Below are 22,336 nucleotides of genomic sequence, written 5' to 3'. Positions count from 1 at the left end.
GACTGGGATAATCACAATGAGGCGTAAGCTTCACATATCTAATCTCTTATACGAATTTGATGCAAAGGTGCCTTAAAATTATTATTTTCAATCATGAACCATTTTTCCTTTGCTTCACTAGAATCAAGTGTATGATGCCACAATCCTGCTTAACCGTGGCGTCATTTCGTTCCGTAGGCGCACGCTAGACCTATTCATAGTAAGTACAATTTCTTTGATTTGACACGTGATCAATTAAATTTTAAAATGAGTCAATTTATATAACTCCTGATTCTAATATTTATTTATTTTCTTTCTATTACGCGAAGAAATTGTAGGGTTCATTGTTTTTTTTATCATAATTGTTTGTGAATTGGAACGAATATAGAATTTTATATTAGAAAATTGAATTTTAAAAAAAATCTTAAGAATGGGTATTTAAAAAGTATTAGGTGGGAGGTGAAAACAAATTATTAGTAAAAAATATAAAAAAATACCTTGAATATATGTTAATTTAAAATTTTAGGGATAATTGCTCCCGCTCACCCTTATTTATAAATAAAATAGGATGTGTAATAGAAATAGATTATTTACACGATAAATGATTAAATTATTAAAATAATACACTTTTCTTTTCTTTCTTTTTCTAATTAAAATAACATTAAAAATACTTTTCAAAATTGCACACCTACTTGATAACGTCTTTTTGAAAGAATCTTCCTCAAAGAAATACATTGCTTACATGATCGGCCTAAGATGACATCAGTATTTCAAGAAATAACTCATGTGACATGTCACGTAAGCAAAGACAATTTCACAAATATTAAAATGTTTTATATCTAAACAAAATCTTATAATTAAATTGAATTGAAAGTATAATATATGTTAAATAATAATTTAACCTTAAATTAGCTATACCGATATGAATTTAAGAAATCCTTATTTTAAACTCAATTTTATTTTGACAAAATGTATAAAATCAAGTGCATGAGTTGGTCATTAATCATGTCTATAATAATAGATGTAGCGTGAGGTGTTGGATAACCACCGAGTGTGGTTGGTGGCATGATGGCAATTCCACTTAGGTGACGTTTGGTTCACAAGAATCTCTTAAAATTAGGAGAATTGAAATTTGATCATACTACCCTCATTAATCTTTTGATAATTTATTTATATATTGAATAAAAATATTTTTTTATTATTTCAGGTTGGGTCGGGTTTCTAATTCATATATTCGGGTCGGGTAGGGTGAAATTTTATTTTTGGTCGGATCAAGTCAATTTTTTTAAGTGTGATATTCGGGTCGGGTAGAGTTCGGGTTTAGGGTGAAAAATACCCGACCCGACCGAATATATAATTTTACCTATATATTTAGGAATAATTACAATAATACCCCTCTATCTATATATATATATATTTAATTAAGTCACTGTTTTTATTGAATAAAAATAATTTTTTTATTATTTTAGGTCGGGTCGGGTTTCTAATTCATATATTCGGGTCGGGTCATGTGAAACTTTATTTTGGTCGAGTCGGATCGGTTTTTTTTAAGTGTGATATTCGGGTCGGGCTGGGTTCAGGTTTAGGGTGAAAAATACCCGACCCAAAAAATATATAATTTTACCTTATATATTTAGGAATAATTACAATAATACCCCTCTATATATAATTTTTTAAATTAAGTCACTGTTTTTATTGAATAAAAATAAATTTTTTATCGGGTCGGGTCGGGTTTCTAATTCATATATTCGGGTCAGGTCGGGTGAAACTTTATTTTGGTCGAGTCGTGCCTCGGATGGAGATTCCCTTGTTCTCGGGTCGGGTGGATCAAAAACCCGACCCATGACCATCCCTTATTGAGATGATTTTAACTTATATGTTTATTAGCATGATTTTTATAATTTATTGAAATGAATAATCAATCAATAAAATTAATATTTAATATTTACTATTTTTTAATTTTTTTATAATATATTGCTACATGTAATTTATAAAACAAACTAAAATTAAGGGAAAAAAAACAAGAAGGTCAATCCTGTCATTTTACATTACTGAAATCAAATTTATCTGACGTGTTTGCGAATCAAACAAAATATGGAATTGGATTCGAATTCAATTTCCTGTGATGGATTTGCTTGAGCATTTGAAAAGCCATCATATGTAAATGTTTTAATTGTTTGTAATTTTCACGAATTAAACGATTCAGTGATTAAGAGTTTTGTTGTTATTCTTTGAAATTTTAAGTTTAAGCATTGCATATACATTAGTATAAACGTTTATTGTTAATTGGTTGAGATTTTTTTAAGCTGATACTACCTTATATTTACTCCAAATTTATCAACAACAACAAAAATTTTACCGTACGAGTTGTTAATTGACTAAGAAAATTGTGAATAAATTTATATTGTAATCACTCTATATTATTAAATTATTTTTTAGTGTTTAGAAGATTTTAACAACTTTTAATTTTGAACTAAATTACTATGATCATTCTTATGGTAATAATAATTGTACCATGTTCATGTTCATATCTTTTAAATTATGAATTGTTGTATTCATTCCGTATATGAAACAAATTAATTAGGACAAATTTAATATTTTTTATTTTAAGTCTTTTTTGTTGGGGGTGTCGTTCATCTATTTTTCTTTTTGTCTTTGTTAATAGGTGACGGCACTAATTTTAATGTTGATTACCAACCGTCGGTATTCTTTATTGTCCTTTTATTTTCCTAGATATTTAATAAATTTACATGTATGACACGTTTTTATCTGCCTTTATGATATATTTTCTTATGTCATTTGGCATATTTTCGATCGTTTGGTCGTTGTTTCATTAATATTTTTCTAAGAGTTGATTTGACATTATCACGACTTATCAAGATGATATTTATCTGTTAACTTGTCGATCTTCCCTACTTTGAACTATCATATTGGATTTGGATTCTCGATTTGCGTTCATAGATAACTTTCACGTCGTTTGAATCTAATTTACGGTTTTTTGGTAGTTTTTCACTAGTTTGATCTCCTTTTGTGATTCGTTTTTCGATGTGATCATATCTATTTGTATATATATTTGTTCGAGTTCTTGGTTATGTTTTTAATCTTTCATTGTATGGTCCTTATGATCTTAAGTGGCTAATTTTGTTACTATGATTATAGAAAATTGTCCTAATTATATGCTTAATTTACGATTATGATCGTAAATCCTCATTATAATTCGGAATATTTCTATTTTAATAAAATTAGGTCTTCTATAAAAAATGTTTTTATTTTAAGTAGTTATGATATTACTGCTACATGAACATATCTAAATCATCTATACCAAGTAAAACCACGATAAAATAATAAATTAATACATAAAAGAGCCTTTAACACTTGGCATATATTCTATATTAGGAGAAACTTTAAAATTTACCATGTATTGTTACACTCATTTTAAGAAATGAATCTTATCTAATTAAGTATACTTATTAATTTATTATGTTATGTGATTTTTTAAAATCATTTTTTAATATTTTTAGAGTGTAACACTTCAAGATCACAATTAAAGTAAACATAGCAAAGAAACTATTGTTAAAACATAAATTGTATTGTGTTTTTTTAAACAATAATACCTGAATTTCACTAATAAAATAATAGAAAGAACCATAATTGCAATCCACTAAATATAGAGAAAAAATGAGGACAATAATTACAAAAAAAAACTCATACAAAAATAAAAATATTAAATCCAAAGATACGAAGAAAAATGAAACATTCATTTGAGAATGACGACGAACATCAAAAGAACCTAGAAACCTTCATAAAAACTCCTTGTGTCTATCGAACAAGACGTTTTATGAAGTGATAAAGGAGGTGTGAGCGAACCAAACCATCTGGAAGGTTGTTTCGCTACACAATTACGATTATATCGACAACCAACTTTTTAGCAAAGAATGGATTTGACTATACGTGACTGCCGACAAACCAATCATAAAAAAAATTATCATGAGTGTCTTTGTGCGAGTACCAAAACGACCGTAAATGTATGCGAAAAACATACCAAAGTCATAAAGATCGTGCCGCAAGAGCAAAGAAAACCGTTTCGCAAGGACATAGATTCTTATTTAAAATTGAAAAATACTCTAGAAAAAAGGAAAAGAAAAATAAAGAACATATATGAAAAAAAAGATAATTAATAATCATCGACGATCGAGAATCAATATTAAAATTGGTATTGCTACCGACTAAACAAAAAATAAAAGGAAAAGACAGACATGACATAAAAATATTAAGAAAGAAAAAAATCTAATTGTATTGTGCATTTTGTATTTATATTGTTGATGAAATCCATTTACTTACCTTTCATTGTAGTCAAAGTGATGCAATAAGTCAATCGGCGTGAATTTAGAGAAGTCGTTCCATCATAAATCTTTAGAAAACATAAAATAAAATAAATTAATCAAAAGAATAATATAATCGTAAATTAACTAATTAAAATTAATCTAAACATGAAAATTAAGTAAATAAAAATTTCATGTAAATCTTTGTATCTTTTCCTCTAACCCTTCTGATGAAAAACCATTCATCTTTGATACAAAAGAACTATCCATTTTAAGATACTATTTTTAAAGTAATTCAATAAAAATAATGCATATTAATTCCATTGCCTAGTCCCCTCGCTCTTCAACTTATATATAAACCCTCCTTCCATTGGTGCATTCACTTCACACTGCATTGCTCTCTTCAAGAAGAAGAAGAAATTAGGAAAGAAAATGGAGAAAAAGAAGCCCTATCTCGCTGTAATTCTCATACAATGTATTTATGAAGGCATGTTCTTGGTCTCCAAGGCTGCATTCGATGGCGGTATGAATAATTTCGTCTTCGTTTTCTACAGACAAGCTGCTGCTACCCTTTTATTGGCCCCTCTCGTCTTGTTCTTCGAAGTGTAAAATAAATTTCTCAAAGTAATTAATTTCTTCAACTTTCTCTGATAATATAATTATTATTTTCTTTCCAAACTCAAGGAAAATTGCTCCACCTCTATCGTGTCCGACTTTCTGCAAGATTTTCATGCTATCTTTAATCGGGCAAGTCTACTTGAAATCGCACTTCAAGGTATCATTATATATAGAGATTCGGGTTTTCAGTCTAATTATGTGTTTTCTGAAAATATTTTAGGATAACTTTGAGCTTGGATATCAATGGCGTCGCCCTGATTTATACATCTGCAACTCTAGCTGCTGCAACAACGAATTGCCCGCCCGTCATCACTTTTTTCATTGCTGTGTTATTACGGTAAAATATTATAACTTTGTCTCGTAATATAAAATTTTGCATCCGATTTGGTCGTGTTACAGAACCTGAACTATAGACCGCACTGAATTTACTAAAACAGTGAAATCTGTGTTACAGGATGGAGGCGTTGAGACTGAAGACAACTGCCGGGATTGCAAAGCTTGTAGGAATACTAATTTGCTTGGCTGGTGCATTGAACCTTGCCTTTTACAAGGGTCCCCATTTCAAATTCTTTTGCATCCATCACCTGTTAGAGGACCTCCATAACTGGACGCTTCCGAGCCGAACATCCTCCGGCGGGGAGACATGGATAAAGGGTTGTCTCCTCATGTTGTTTTCCAACATGTTTTGGTGCTTATGGCTGGTTTTAGAGGTAACAAACCATTTATACCTGAATCAGTACGTGCAATATATCAGGACAATAAAAAGGCTATTTGTTTGTGAATCAGGGTCTGGTTTTGAAGAGCTACCCTTCGAAGCTTCTCTTTACAGCTCTTCAATGCGTTTTAAGCACGTTTCAATCATTTGCTATTGCTATTGGCGTGGAACGAGACCCTTACCAATGGAGACTGGGCTGGAATCTTAGACTTCTTGCTGTAGCCTATTGTGTAAACATCTAACACTACTACCATTGTTATTATCCCACGTAGAAATGCACTTTAAACCATTGGCATGATCGTGCAGGGGATAGTGGTGACAGGAGTGACATATTACCTACAAGCATGGGTTATTGAGGAGAAGGGTCCAGTGTTCTTGGCCATGTCCACGCCATTGAATCTCATCTTCACCATCTTCAGTTCTGCTATTCTCTTATGCCAGATTATAACCGCAGGAAGGTCAGATTCTCTCTCTCTATTGTTACTGATATTAAAGAGTTTAAACCATCTGATCAATTGCTGATTAATCTTTGCAGTCTGTTGGGGGGGCTTTTATTGGTCGTGGGGGAAAACCAGAGAGCAAAGAATGATGGAAGATGGAAATCGTTTACCAGCACATCAGGTAGACAAAGGTTGCACCACGGAGTTGGTTGTTTAGGGCTAGTTTGATATTATTATTATTTTTGTTGTTGAAAAAATTCGTATAAATTCGTACAAAAGTTTATCCGTATAAACCAGTAGGGAGTATTTCCCAGGCGTGCATCTCATGTTTCATTTGCATGTGGGGTGGAGTGAGACCCTTGGGGTATATTAGATCTTCAATACAAGCTTTACCGTCCATATTAGAGCTTTCAGCAGGGCCTTTTTATATTACAAAATCCATTTATTTATAATGGTCATTCTTTAATATTTACAGCCTCACTCTCTAATATCATCACGAAGCCGTCAAGTTACTGAAACTGTTTTTAGGTGATTCAAAAATGTCAGATCCTTCAAAGCTCATCAAGTAGATGACACCGTCATCAATCATTTGGGTTACAGACGATCGAATACCTATAATTTGGTTTGCATTCACTATTGCAATCAAAGTCGGACTTGAGAATTAGTTACACGCGAGGATGGTTAAAACACCCACATAACATCCAAAATTAATACTTCTAATAAACATATATTATCTTGGCTTCCGGAAAAAAAGTTATTTTTATGTGATGCATGCTTGTCGGAACCGTCTTTCGGTTGGACCCGGAATTGAGTTTTGACTTGAATAATTGGGTTAGGAGTCGCCACCGACCATTTTAAAACGAATTTAGGTGGGTCGGACACCATCTTACCTGATCTGCATTGTACCAGAAACGTGTTAAGCTTGGGAGTCAGTTACGGTCAATGAATGATTAGCATCATTGAATCGCCCTTTCGGTACCAATTAATTTATCGGTTATCTTTAATTACGAAAATTACAAATTTAAATTGAAATTTAGAAATCCGACTCGAATTGTTTACCTCTGATTAATTGAGATTATTACTCAAAAAGGCAAAAAAAATGTTAGATAGAAAAAATAAATAAATAAAAATGAAAAGATAAAAAATATAAAAAACAATGGCACTAAAAAATAAACCAAAGGAAAAGAAAATAATAATAATAAAAAATTATATATACCAAAGAAATAGAATAAAATTAAATAAATAAATAATAAAGAAGCATTAAATAGATATAAAAATTATTTTAAAAGTAAAAATGAAACTAATATGAAGAAAAAATAATACTAATAATACTTAAAAGCATGATAATAATAATAGTAATAAAATAAATAAGAATTTATGTAACACCCCAACCCGTACCCGACTCGAATACAAGTACGAGGTGTCACATTGACTTTTCAAACTTTGACTCTTTTGAAAAATAGAGAAATTTAAAATACGTTAATTTACATAAAAATAACCACACAATACAAACTCCATCAGAGTACTCGTAATTAACAACTTATTACATGCCAACACTCTATACACACCAAAATACATACTTTGTCGATTACTTTTGATCTGATCTTCTAGTAATAATACTGTCCTTGCCACTTTTATTCTTGCTCTTCTCATTTCTTGGTACCTACGTGTAAATCACTTACACGCTAAGTCATAGACTTAGTGAGGCAATAAATAAACATTTAACAACAAATTCATGAATATACATTCTTATCATTCGATCATGACATTTCAACATGTATGTATCTATTACACAATAACATATATAAACATGTCATGCACATATAAAACTTACCTTATTGTGCCACTTTCACTTTAATTTATCTTTCAATTGCATTGCCCATGTATATTATTGAGGATAGAGGTATGCGAGTACACTAAGGTTGTGCACACATATGCTGTCACCACAGCTCGTATAAATGTCCCGAAGGACCTATCATCCCGAAGGACCTGTCATCTGTGTCCTGAAGGACCTGTCATCCCGAAGGATGTAATCTGTGTCCCGTAGGACTTATCATATGTCTTATAGGACATATGTAACCCTCGACTCTTGGCATGCCAACTATACCTATAACTCTCGTATCATATACTATGGGCATTTATTATGAATACATTTCTCATCACTTGTTCTTTCTCTTCTATCACATACCACATGTATGTGTAACCATGTATTTCATATCATATCACATATATCACGTATTACATATTCATATGTCATTTCATATCATATCACATGTATCACGTATTGCATATTCATATATCATTTCATATAGTCATATAGCTTATCTCATTTCACATTGGTCATGTCTCATAGCATATATCACATATGCATATTATGTAACATATAAAAATCACCAATCAAATAACATTTTAGGAGTCACTTCTTACCATAGTAACTCCATCACTGACTCATCGCAAGCCAATGTTCGTTCAATAATATAAGTACAATTAAAATTGCACTCACCTTAGCCTTGTTTGATTTGAATCAATTCTAATCCTTTGATTATTCTAGAACTTGTTTAGGTTTAATATCTACATAAATATAACATTTCAAAACAACTATCAGAAGCCTAAACTTTAAACTTGATGTTAATAACTTAAACCGATTTAATGAATCAAATTCTATTTTTTTCATTTAGGGGGGAATCGATACCCTACAGGGGGAATCTGTTCCCCCTGCACATACTGGAATTTTCGTCCAAGAGGGGGAATCGATTCCCTTCATAGGGTATCGGTTCCCTCTACCTAGAAATTGTATTTTAACCCCGAAAATCATCAATTCTTCACTTAATTCTTATATTTTAAACCCCTATCATGTCATTAAACTCAACTACCATTACTTAAACCAACTTATATCCATGAAAATCATCTATAACTTCAAAATCCTATCCTTCATATGTAATTCAAGAATCATACTCAAATTTTAATATGTTCTAAATACAATTCTAACACTTCATATTCCTTAATTAGCATGATGACAAGTCAAATTTAACTTCAAATTCAACTTATTAACTCTTTTCCATGATTTCATATAAAAACTCGTTTTCTTAAATCTCTTATAACTTATTCATCTTTTGATTATAAGACAACTTAAGCTTTCCTTAAGCTTAGTTATCATCTAATGATCAAAACTTAACCTTTAATTTAACAAATAACCAACAAATCAGAAAACCTTTACCTTTGCCTAGTTTCCACGGTTGGGAGAAGAAGGAAGGAAGAAGAAAGAGTTTTCAGATAACTTTTTCCCCCACCCCCCACGTGATTCATTCATATTATTGGGGGAAAATATCTTTCATGCTAAATGACCATTTTGCCATTTAATTCTTTGGATAATTACTATAAACTTTTAGGAAATATTTCCGAACAAATCATTGAACTATTCAATCATCTTACTTTAATCAATCACCAAATTCTGAAACTTTACAATTTAATCACTAACCCATATTTTGGGATGTTACAATTTAGGGATCAAATTGCAAAAAAAATATAAATGAGGACCAAATTGAAACAATTGAAACAATTGAAAATCCAGCGGCCAAATTGAATTTGGTGACTGAAATGAATTACGACTCAAACTTACAGGGATCGAGGAGAGAATTTAACAATATTCTAATTGCACATTAGTCCTCGATATATAAATACCAAGGACCCTCTATTCCCCCCTCATTCTCACCATTTCCTTTCTCTCTCCCTCTAAAATTGAAAGAAAAATTCTCTCTTCACTCTCTAAGGCTCTCTCGCCGGAGCTACCGTTGGCTGCCACTACTCACCGCGAGCGAAAAAAAACACACTCACCAAAACACTCCCCTCACCAACCTTAACAAAAATCCGAAGCCAAAATCCCCAAAAAAACCCACTGAACGGAGTAGATCTAGGTTTGAAGTTCCAGTTTTTACCCCTTTTCGTCGTTGACCCTTGGATTTCCGATGCTTCTCCTCCAGTGCCGTTCTTCGCTCCTGTTGTTGAGAGAAAGGCCTCGGCTTTTCTCATTTTTGTTGGTATTTGGGGCGATTTTTGTATGATATACTCGTGTTGATTTTTTTGTCTCAAATTACTGTGGGTACTGTCGTATTTTGGTTATTTGTGGTTTTGATTTACTGGCTGTATATCTCTGTTGATCGATGATACTTGGTTGATGGTTCTCTGTGGTTATCTCTTTGGTGTATTGTTCTCGCGATGGTACTGTGTTTGGTTTCGTTTTTTGGCAGTATGAGTTAATGGTTTTGTGTGTTTGGCCGATGATGGCTTTTCCTCCCCCTAGCCGTCGTTGATACCTTGATATTTATAGGCTCCCGTTGGGGCCATTTCCGGTTGTGGTTGGAGTTGATCCCGGATATATATATATGAACGAAAAAAATATAAAAATAAATAGTAATATAAATAATAAATAATAAATATGTATATATACATATTTATTATTTATTACTATTTATTTTTATATTTTTTCGTTCATATATATATATATATTAACTTTAGTTTTTTATTTTATTTCTTTAATATATTTTTTCATTTTTTTCGACTTATTCTTTTTTATTTTTTTAATTATTTTACAATATATTTGTTTAATTTTTTATAATTTATATTATTTATTTATTTTTTAGTTATTATTCTTATTCATTTATTATTATTATTATTATTATTATTATTATTCTAACATTTTTTATCCCTTTTAGAAGAACTCCAACCAATCAAAAGTAAGTAATTCGAATCGAATTTTTAAAATTTAATTTAATTTCTTAATTTTCGCAATTAAAGACAACCGACAAATTAATTGGTACTGAAAGGACAGCTCAAGGGTGCTAATCCTTCCTTGACCGTAACCGACTCCCGAACTCGACACGTTTCTGGTACAACCAGATCAGGTAAGAAATAAGGTATCCGATCAACCCATTTGTCTTAAAATAAATGATCGGTTGCGACTCTAATCCAATTCCATTATTTCAAGTCGAAGCCCAATCCCGAGGCCCAACCGAAAGACGGTTCCGACAATGCTATAACACAATGAATGAAACAAAACAAAAAATGTGTTAATAACAACAGTAATAATATGTTTAAACAATAATAACACATGAGAAAGGATTCAATTGCAAAAGGAAAAAAAGTTAAAGGGACTAAATACAATTTTACTATGCAAATAAGGATCTAAGTGATATAAAATAGAAACTAAATTATTGCAATTGAAAAGGCAAAAGGATCGTGAATGGAATTTACCCAAAGGTTTCAAAAGGTGCAGATAACCATGAATCTGGGTCGAACATTGAATTAAATATCCAAAACAATGTTGTTTTAAGGTCTGAACAATATATTATTTAAAAGCAATTTCTTTGAAGTAATTGTTAAATGAGAAAATCGCCTCAGTGACCAAAAAAAAGTTATAATATACGATTTTAACCAACTTTTTTTGGATTTGCCAAAATGACCAACAAATTCGCAACGCGAAATAAAAATCGCAACGCGATCCCCAGAATCGCAAATCAGTTTCCAAAATCGCAACGCGATTCTTGAAAATCGCGATGCGATAGTACATATTCGCATTGCGATTTTCCATAATCGCAACGCGAATATGAAAATCGCAACGCGAACACATAAATCGCAACGCGTATCCGTAAATCGCAACGTGTATCCGTAAATCGCAACGCGTATGGGTAAATCGCAATGCGTATCCGTATATCGCAACGCGTATCCGTAAATCGCAACGCGTATCCGTAAACCGCAACGTGTATCCGTAAATCGCAACGCGTATCCGTAAATCGCAATGCGTATCCGTAAATCGCAACGCGTATCCGTAAATCGCAACGATAATCCGTAAATCGCAACGCGTATCCGTAAATCGCAACGATAATCCGTAAATCGCAACAAGAATCTGTAAATCGCAACGATAATCCGTAAATCGCAACGAGAATCTGTAAATCACAACACTGAAATTTTGGGTATATAACACTGAAATCATAAACTAAATCCCTAAATCGCAACTCATTCCATCTCCATCTATCACTCTCTCCGGCGACATCCGTTCCTATATCCAACGACATCCTTCCCAATCCGGCAACAGGTTTTAGTTTCGCAGCTCGTCTGTTTAGTAAATTAATTTACAACCATGAAATCATCTAATGTTGATCATGTTTGGATAGATTTGTGTTTTGGAGGGTCATGGGATAATGTTCATGGTGTTTTACAATATATGCCTTTACCCATGAATCTTCAACTAAAATTGTCTTTACAAAAGTTAACTTATGAAACTCTAATGCTACGTGTTTCAAATAAATTGAATTTAGAGCCCCTAAGTGGATTTAGGCTATCTTATCAGAGAAATGGTAAAGTTTATTTGTTAACCGACAATGAAGATGTTGAACGATTCATTGCTTACATTAGTGTTTCACAAGATGATGTTACATTGTATGTTGTTGAACCTAGAAGTAGTATTGTTGGGTCAGTAGCGGGTAGTAATCAACTAAGTTTTTCTCAAAACCCACAACCTTTCTCTAATCCAAATCCCAATCAACTTTCAGCACCAAATTCCGGTTTTCGTATTGACCAGTTAGACGATGATGAGCCAACAGAAAAAATTGTGAGTACTAGTCAGTATTCGAAATTTGGTCTTGGTCAATATCCGGACTTTGATATTGGTCAATACACGGATTTTGATGATGTTTCAGAAGAAGAAACAGACCATGCGTGTAATGATATTGATATGGTCAATACCCGAATTTTGATGTTGAAACAGCCGTTGCCGAAGAATGTAATGTTGATGATAATGAGGAGGAAGTTACGACTGTGAATGAACATGTTGAACATCCATTCTGTAATTCATATAATCCTGAAGAAGAAAAAGAAGAAGAAAAAGTCCCCGAAGAAAGAAAATGCCACGGGCGTATAACTGGAATATGCCAGAATTACTTCAGATACCGGAAGAAGAGTTGATAAAGAAAGCAGTTGATTGTTACACAAAAGTTATTCGTATCAAGAAAGATGATGTTTTGATACAAAGGAAGACTTGAAGATAGCTTTATATACGAAATGTGTGGAAGATGGCTATCAACTAAAAGTTAACAAATCAAGCAAAGATCTTTTCGAAACAAGGTGTATGATTGACAAAAACTGTACGTGGCGTATGATTGCAAAGAGAATAAAGATTGCAAAATGTTTCAAGTTAGGACTTTTATTGATAAACATACATGTTCAAGAACCCAAGTTTTCCTCACCATAGACAGGCAAACAAAAAGGTGTTGGGTGGTTTTCTGGCTGAGTTAATGTTTTTGAATGGCAGGGTATATCGGGGACATGAAATTATGACTGACTGAATGCTCGGTTCAAGATTAGTATATCATATTCTCAAGCTTGGAGAGCCAAATGTTATGCCTTGGAATTGTTGAGGGGGTCGCCAGAAGCATCGTTTGCCCAACTGCCGGCTTATTGTCACAATTTAAAGCTGAAAAATCCTGGGTCGGTAACTCATATCAAAACAGATAGAGATGGACGCTTTGAGTTGCTGTTTATCGCCATTGGTGCTACGGTTAGTAAATCAATATAATTTTGTTGACTCATTTTTGTTAGTTACATGCATTTCACATTTAAATGATTATATTTCTTGTGTATATTATTTTGTAGATTCGTTCGTTTATTACTTGCATGCGCCCAGTTATTATAGTTGACGGAGCACATTTGAAAGGTCGATACCTTGGAGTAAACTTATTAGCAGTAGCCATGGATGCTAACAATGGGATATTGCCAATAGCTTACGGGGTTGGCAAATCTGAAACCTCTGATTCATGGACATGGTTTATGGGGCATCTTAGGGATTGCATAGGTCCTATTAGCAATCTGACAATCATATCCGATAGGGCAAACTCAATTGACAACGCTGTTAGAAGGTGTTTCCCAGATGCTTTTCATGGACTTTGTGGTGTTCATTTGTATAGAAATCTAAAATCAAGGTCTGCTGGTATAAAAAAGCACAAATGGACATACTGGAAGGCTGTAAAAGCTTATCGGGAAGTGGATTTCAATAAGCATATAAATTGTTTAAGACGTGTTTTGCCTCAGTGTGCTCAAACACTAGAAGATGTCGGGTTTGAAAGATGGTCAAGAGTACATCAACTTGGAGCAAGATATGGTTTCATGACGTCTAATAGTGCAGAATCAATCAACGCTCTAAGTCGTCATTCCCGGAAATTACCCATTACTATGTTAATGGAGTTTTTTCGAGCCTCTATTCAACAGTGGTACTACAAGAAAAGAAACCATGCAGGTATTATTTCTTTGAATTCGTAACTTATATTTATATATTTTACTAAGTATTGTTTATTTAAATTTACAGGAACATTGGAACATCGTGTTACACCATGGACTGAAAAAAAGATAACGAAACGTGTGTGAAGTCAACGTCATGGAGAGTTGAACCATGTTCAAACACTTTGTTTCAAGTACTGGATAATAACTTAAATGGGCTAGTCGATCTAAATGCAAAGACGTGTAGTTGTATGAAATGGCAAACATCTGGTTATCCGTGTGGCCATGTTATAAAAGTTGCTCTTCATTTAAACCAAGATGATTCAAGCGCATACGCTATGGATTGCTACACTACAGAAGTTTATCGACAGACTTATGCCGAGATTGTCTACCCTATTCCACATCCTTCTGAGTGGGACATACCAGATGACTTACAAACAGTTTTGCCACCAGCCATGGACAGAAGGCTACCTGGCCGACCAAAAAGTCACGATCGTATACCGTCTAAGGGTGAAGAGAAGAAGAGATCGACATGTAGTCGGTGCAAGGAAAGTGGTCATACAAGGTTGACATGTGGATCACCAGTGCCATCAAAATCATCTTTTCCTCTACCAAAATATGGATCCTCATCAAAATCCAAAGCTCATATGGTGTCAAGCAAAAGGCAATCATCTTTAAAATCCCAATCACGATTGGCTTCACCTTTTGAGACTGTTAACTTTGGTGATTTTTAAATGCAAACGTTGTATTATGTGGATTTTATGTGTGAACTTTTAACATTTTCAGTTGAATTAATGACTCAGGCCAACCATTTTGACTTAACCAACTCTTGTTATTCAGTTGTTATCACTATTAGGCATGCATTTGACTATCGCAACACGGAAAATACAATCGCAACGCGAAATGAAAATCCCAACATGAAAATCGCAACGAGAGAATCGCAATGCGAAATGAAAATCGCAATGCGAAATGAAAATCGCAACGAGAGAATCGCAATGCGAAATGAAAATCGCAATGCGAAATGAAAATCGCAACGACAGAATCGCAATGCGAAATTAAAATCGCAATGCGAAATGAAAATCGCAATGCGAAATGAAAATCGCAATGCGAAATGAAAATCGCAACGAAAGAATCGCAATGCGAAATGAAAATCGCAATGCGAAATGAAAATCGCAACGAGATAATCGCAATGCGAAATTATAAACGCATTGCGATTTTCATTTCCGCATTGCGATTTTCATTTCGCATTGCGATTCTCTCGTTGCGATTTTCATTTCGCATTGCGATTTTCATTTCGCATTGCGATAGTCATTTTGCCTTCAACATAATGCAGATTGAAATCAACAAAATCAACCATTACATTTCAATCAATTAAACAAGCACAAATAAGAATTATGTTCGCATCAATTACACAAATCAACTTTTACAAATCATCTTTTACAAATCAATTAAACAATCAAAAAATAAGCAATAATTCTTATTTCCGATCATCTACTATTGAATCAACTTTTACAAATCAATTAAACAATCAAAAAACAATCAATTAAACTATTGAATCAACTTTTGCAGCTCGACATCATTTTCACGCAGTTCACTTCTGAGATTAACCTGCAGAAACCAAACATTTGTTCAAACAACACTTTCTACACATCTAAAACCTACAAACAGCAAATTATTGAATTCTAGTTACTTAACCAAACATTTTCAAACCAAAAGTATATAAACTTACCAATTGTTTATGGACATTTTTATAACGCGGATGCAGGTAGGCAGCGTCTCGTATATATCGATTTAGCCATATAATGCCGAAACCACAAGCCTACTGCAGCTTTATCTCTATCGGTGGGAGGTAGATACTTGATGCTTCCCGTCGTCAAACGCTCCAACGCCAAGCATACGAGAGGACCACAATCTCCTCTGGCTCCGCTCGTTTGTTGTGGCGCGGTCTCGTCTCTAATAACTGTAATATTGAGCTTCTTTGGCTTCTTGTTTCCAGAACGAGTCCAATAATTGATCGCATCCAAGAATTTAGCCAAATGAGAGCTCCATCCCTTAATAACATCTCTTAAATCAGCCAATGATATGTAATTTATCATGCTGTCATACACTATTGTCTTAAGGGATGGGAGCTGAAGCTCGACGAGAATCCAATGTTTACGTTCCAAAACAGGGATAAACACCTGCAATCATAAGTAATAATTCATTCATTTGCGCACTTATTTCATAAAACCTTTAAACTCAATCTAAAATAAATACTAACCTTATCGACCTCCCACCATGCAGGATAAAGTTTAGCTTGTCCATTGCCCAAATCAAATGATTCATCTCGTGCATTCTTCAAGTGAACGGCGTGAAAAGACGTCGGCATTATTGTATATCGTATATTTTTATTTTTCTTAAGTTTTCTTATTATTAGAAGACGTGTCACCCACGCATCGATATGCTGTTTTACAAAAAAGACATATATTAGTGACTTACATAAATTTAAAAAAAAAATTAATCAAATTGAAATATAAGAAAAATATAAGACTTACCCCCCCATCGAAATAGCCATTGTCTTCGACCCCTAATAATACGCCCCACCAAGGCCGTTCAAGCAACAAAAAGATATCATCGGTGAGCTTGCATATGTCAGTGAAAACCCCTTGCTCCGCTCATGTAGATAAAAATCAACTGCGGTCTTAGCCCAAAGGGTGTTATCCAAAATTGTGTCCGGTAGTTGTTCCCTCTCCTCTTCAGATACCGGTATGGTACTGGCCGGTAACTCATACGAGAGCCAACTTGAATCCATCATGTCCGGCACGTCAGGGTTTCTCAAGAAGCCTACATATGACGCCATGTGAATCGGGCTCTTGAATGGTGGGAGGGACCTCTTCAATGATGACAGTGGCCTCTTGAACGGTGGGAGGGGACTCTCGAGGAATGATATGGGGGGCCTCTTCAACGATAGGAGTGGACTCTTGAGGGATGACAGGCGAGTCGGGCTTCTTCTTGCGGTGTCTTCGCACTATTGGGGTGTACGGAGACTTAATAGCACGTGCACGCTGTCTGATGCGTGAACTCCGTCGTGCAAGCATAACCCGACGTAAAGCATCCACTCTATCGGGCCGCTAAATAATTAAATACAAAAATCAGTAAATAAACAGACATGATATTTAAACAGTGAAAACAAAGACAAATATGTTTCAAACTTGCATTGTATTCACCCAAGTCATTATTCTATCATAGTTCACAAAATGCATCAGATAACAAAGAAAAATATGTTTCAAACTAATACCCTGAAGTTAGTATTTGTCTTTGTTTTGTCTATTGGTTGAAGTAATGCAATCCATTCAAGTTTCAATTTGCAGAAGAAGAAATAGTTTACTTTCGCAACACGAAACTTAAAATCGCAACGCGAAACCAAAATCGCAACGCGAAATTAAAATCGCAACGACAGAATCGCAATGCGAAATGAAAATCGCAACGAAAGAATCGCAACGCGAAATGAAAATCGTAATGCGATTTTGGTTTCGCGTTGCGATCTTGTCGTTGCGATTTTGGTTTCGCGTTGCGATTCTGTCGTTGCGATTTTCATTTCGCGTTGCGATTTTGGTTTCGCGTTGCGATTTTAAGTTTCGTGTTGCGAAAGTAAACTATTTCTTCTTCTGCAAATTGAAACTTGAATGGATAAATTTACTTTCAACCAAAAGACAAAACAAAGACAAATACTATTTCACAGTGTTAAAGAATACACAGTTTAGCAGAATTGGCAGCAACCGAACAAATTTACTTTCAACCAAAAGACAAAACAAAGACAAATACTATTTCACAGTGTTAAAGAATACACAGTTTAGCAGAATTGGCAGCAACCGAACAAATTTACTTTCAACCAAAAGACAAAACAAAGACAAATACTATTTCACAGTGTTAAAGAATACACAGTTTAGCAGAATTGGCAGCAACCGAACAAATTTACTTTCAACCAAAAGACAAAACAAAGACAAATATATTTCACAGTGTTAAAGAATACACAGTTTAGCAGAATTGGCAGCAACCGAACAAATTTACTTTCAACCAAAAGACAAAACAAAGACAAATATATTTCACAGTGTTAAAGAATACACAGTTTAGCAGAATTGGCAGCAACCGAACAAATTTACTTTCAACCAAAAGACAAAACAAAGACAAATACTATTTCACAGTGTTAAAGAATACACAGTTTAGCAGAATTGGCAGCAACCGAATAAATTTACTAAGCAATCTAAGTGAAATGGCTAATCTAAGTGAAATTACGAGTAAATTTATCATTAAGTTAAATATGGAAAATCTTAAACTTACCTCGTTGCGTAGAGTATGAACCTCATTCTGCAACGATACTATCATCTCACGTAGAGCGGCAACCTCACCACGTAAAGTTGACACCTCCACACGCCATGCACCATCGTTATCGCGTAGAGTACCGATCTCCTCACGCAAGGCATTGACCTCATCACGTAACTCCCTTGACTCATCCCGTTGAGGTGGAGGTGGAGAACAGGGAGATAGGAGTCGTGGCATCTTTGCCGGTCGCCTATCATGAGGTGATGGTGGAGAAGAGGCTCGATGATGTGACGGGATAGGTGATGGCTCTCGTTCTAGAGGTGTATAGTCGGGCCGATCGGGTGATGGCTCTAGGTGAGGTGATGGCTCTCGAATTGGAGGAAGTGGATGCTGCTCATCATCCGTGCCATCAAAAAAATTCTGACTAGCTTGCCACCAATCAGTGGCAAGCTCTTCCTCCGTGGGTGTCAGTCTTTGTAATGGAATGTTGGCCTCCTAAAATATAAAAACTCAAACAAAGTTAAACGTCTACTATTAATAACTTGTTTATATATTATATGAAAGTATGTGTGTTAACTTACATTATTTATTGTGGCATATGGTATTAAGTCTTCCCAATCCAACAGAGTTTTCCTCTTCCAGGAAATAGCCCTGGGAATATCATTTGACGTTTTTATTGCATATGTACGCATGCTGGGGAAAGCCTCGAATATCCAAATCTACAAACAATATAATAACAAAATTAGTAATTGTTAAATAATTAATTATAATTTTAGAAACATTATATAGAAATTCTTACCTTAAAGGCCCAAACAAAGCCTGACAAAGTGTATTTGGACCCATCGCCCCGCAAACTTTTGCGGTCATCAAAGGCAGACGACAACTTAGTCCAGGTAGCTTTCCATATATACGAACCCCACGGAAACAGATTCCATGCATTCAGGTCCTCTACCAATATTATTAGCTCCCGATGAATAGGTTGTCTGGCCTCTCTGCCTAAAAAGCCGGCATACACAAGTAGTAGAAGGCATACTCGGACAACATCGACGTCTTCCATCCGAGTGAAACCAGCTTTCTTATTAAATAATTTCTTCAGGTCGTCGACATGTAGGTTCGGCTTCTCCATTGACTCATCCGGAAAAACCCGGGATAACCATGATGGGCGGGCGATATGACGAGTGTACCGGCTTACATCATCGTGTCCGAATCGTAGACCAGTGATTAAGCAGAACTCCTTCCGCCCAAAGCAAGTATACGCTGGTGGAAAATGAAACCATATCTCTTCCTCACCACGTTGTATACTGTCGGGTAGATTTGATGTCATGGTCTGAAGCCACAAATGGGTCAAATTAGCATCTCCACCCGGATGCTGTACTCTCAGCCATGGCCCGAAGCAGGTTTCCTCAAACAATTGTCTTTGAGCAGGTGAAAGCTTCTTTGCAATTGTAGTGGCCAGGCTGACTTTATTTCTCAAGGTCAATTGAGCCGAAAAAAATTTCTACAAAAACAATAAACATACCAAGTTAGATATACCAAAAACTACACTGTGAAGATATACCAAAAACAATAAACATAAAAAGTAGTAGTTTATTCTTGAAACTAAAATTTGCAACACTGTTTTGTCTTTTGGTTGAAATGAAAATCGCAACGAGAGAATCGCAACGCGAGATGACAATCGCAACGAGAGAATCGCAACGCGAAATGAAAATCGCAACGAGAGAATCGCAACGCGAAATGAAAATCGCAATGCGATTTTGGTTTCGCGTTGCGATTCTCTCGTTGCGATTTTCATTTCGCGTTGCGATTCTCTCGTTGCGACAGTCATTCTCTCGTTGCGATTTTCATTTATCTCGTTGCGACTCTTCTGCAAATTGAAACTTGAATGGATTGCATTACTTCAACCAAAAGACAGAACAAAGACAAAGACAAATACTAACTTGAAAATCGCAACGAGAGAATAGCAACGCGAAATGAAAATCGCAACGACAGAATCGTAACGCGAAATGAAATCTAAGTGAAATGGTTAATCTATTATTGAAATGACCAGTAAACTTATCATCAGTTTCAATATGAAAAACCTACAATAATGCAAACATTTCAAAATAAAAATAATTAAAAAAACTAACCCTCGGAGGTTGATTTTCCATTTCTGAATATTGTGAGGGATTTCTGACCGTGAATGGTTGTGAGGGATTTCGCCGGAGATGGGGACGGAAATCTTCGGAGATGGGGACGGATTTCTTCGCCGTAGAGAGTGAGAGATGGAGATGGGACTGAGTTGTGATTTTAGGTTTTAGGTTATGAGTTGCGATTACGGGATTTTGTCTTAATATTCTTTTTGTAATTTGAAAATAAAATACGCGTAGCGATTATAATGGCGCTTTAAATATCGCGTTGCGATTTACGGATACGCGTTGCGATTTTATGTATTATCATTGCGATTTACGGATACGCGTTGCGATATACGGATACGCATTGCGATTTACCCATACGCGTTGCGATTTACGGATACACGTTGCGATTTACGGATACGCGTTGCGATTTATGTGTTCGCGTTGCGATTTTCATATTCGCGTTGCGATTATGGAAAATCGCAATGCGAATTTCTACTATCGCATCGCGATTTTCAAGAATCGCGTTGCGATTTTGGAAACTGATTTGCGATTCTGGAAACTGATTTGCGATTCTGGGGATCGCGTTGCGATTTTTATTTCGCGTTGCGATTTTGTTGGTCATTTTGGCAAATCCAAAAAAAGTTGGTTAAAATCGTATATTATAACTTTTTTTTGGTCACTGAGGCGATTTTCTCTTGTTAAATTAACGAGTGTTCGACCAAGAAAGATCCATCGACTAAAGAAACCAAAAGTGTCCGACTGAATTGGGGTCGAAACAGGTTCAAATACATGCTTATAAATTGAATCTAATAAAACCACATATGTCTATGTGAACAAAGTATAGATAGCAAAATGTGCTTTTAAAATAGATTTTTTAATACGAGTGAACGTATGATTTTACGTCAACAAATAAATTTATAATATTATAATAAGAAAATAGTTAAAAAAAATAAAAAAAATAAAAATAAAAATTACAAAATTTATAAAAATTTGTAAGTTTTAGAGGGCGGCTGCAATTTCACTTTGCTACTTCATCTTCAGTTGCTGCTGCAGTTGCTACTGCTTTGAGTTCGACAGCCAAAGGTTATGGCACCTTCTTCTCCATTGATTCTTGCTCCACTGCCTCTGATGGTTCTGTTTCTGTTGGCTTTGCCTTCGATGGCAGGTCATCATCGGTCTCGGTCTCAGCGGCTCCCTTCTTTTCAGTGTGCAAATGATGCTTTCGTTTATGGTCCTTTTTTCATACCGACTATTAGTTATATCAAAATCAATAGGAAAACATTTGTAGGATTAATATTATTTCTTCCTTTAGTTTCGCTTTCTCACCAACCAAACGGTACAAAAAATCAGTCAAACTCCAGTGAAACAGATAAACATATTGCAAGACGAGTATGAAAGTATTCAAATGAAAGTGATTATTCCCTTTATTTATGCAATATATTAATACTATAAAAATGAATTAAAAACGTAAACAATATAGTCACGGTATCAGAAAGTGATACCTCGTTCAACAAGTTACTAAGAGATTCTCCCTTGGTTGCTTCATTATCGACGACAACATCAGCACCCTACTTCGCT

At 34.6% G+C, this 22,336-nt stretch overlaps 1 pseudogene; it reads left to right on the top strand.

Annotated features, from left to right (window-relative positions):
• Window positions 1–4,628: 4,628 nt before the first annotated feature.
• LOC120123095 lies at window positions 4,629–6,291 on the top strand (annotated as a pseudogene).
• Window positions 6,292–22,336: the final 16,045 nt, after the last annotated feature.

The sequence above is a fragment of the Hibiscus syriacus genome, unplaced genomic scaffold (assembly GCF_006381635.1).
Source record: "Hibiscus syriacus cultivar Baekdansim isolate YM2019G1 unplaced genomic scaffold, ASM638163v2 tig00110388_pilon, whole genome shotgun sequence".
In the NCBI taxonomy this organism is placed as follows: Eukaryota; Viridiplantae; Streptophyta; class Magnoliopsida; order Malvales; family Malvaceae; genus Hibiscus; species Hibiscus syriacus.
The sequence above is the reverse complement of the archived record's forward strand: the minus strand, read 5'-3'. Positions and strand labels throughout refer to the sequence as shown.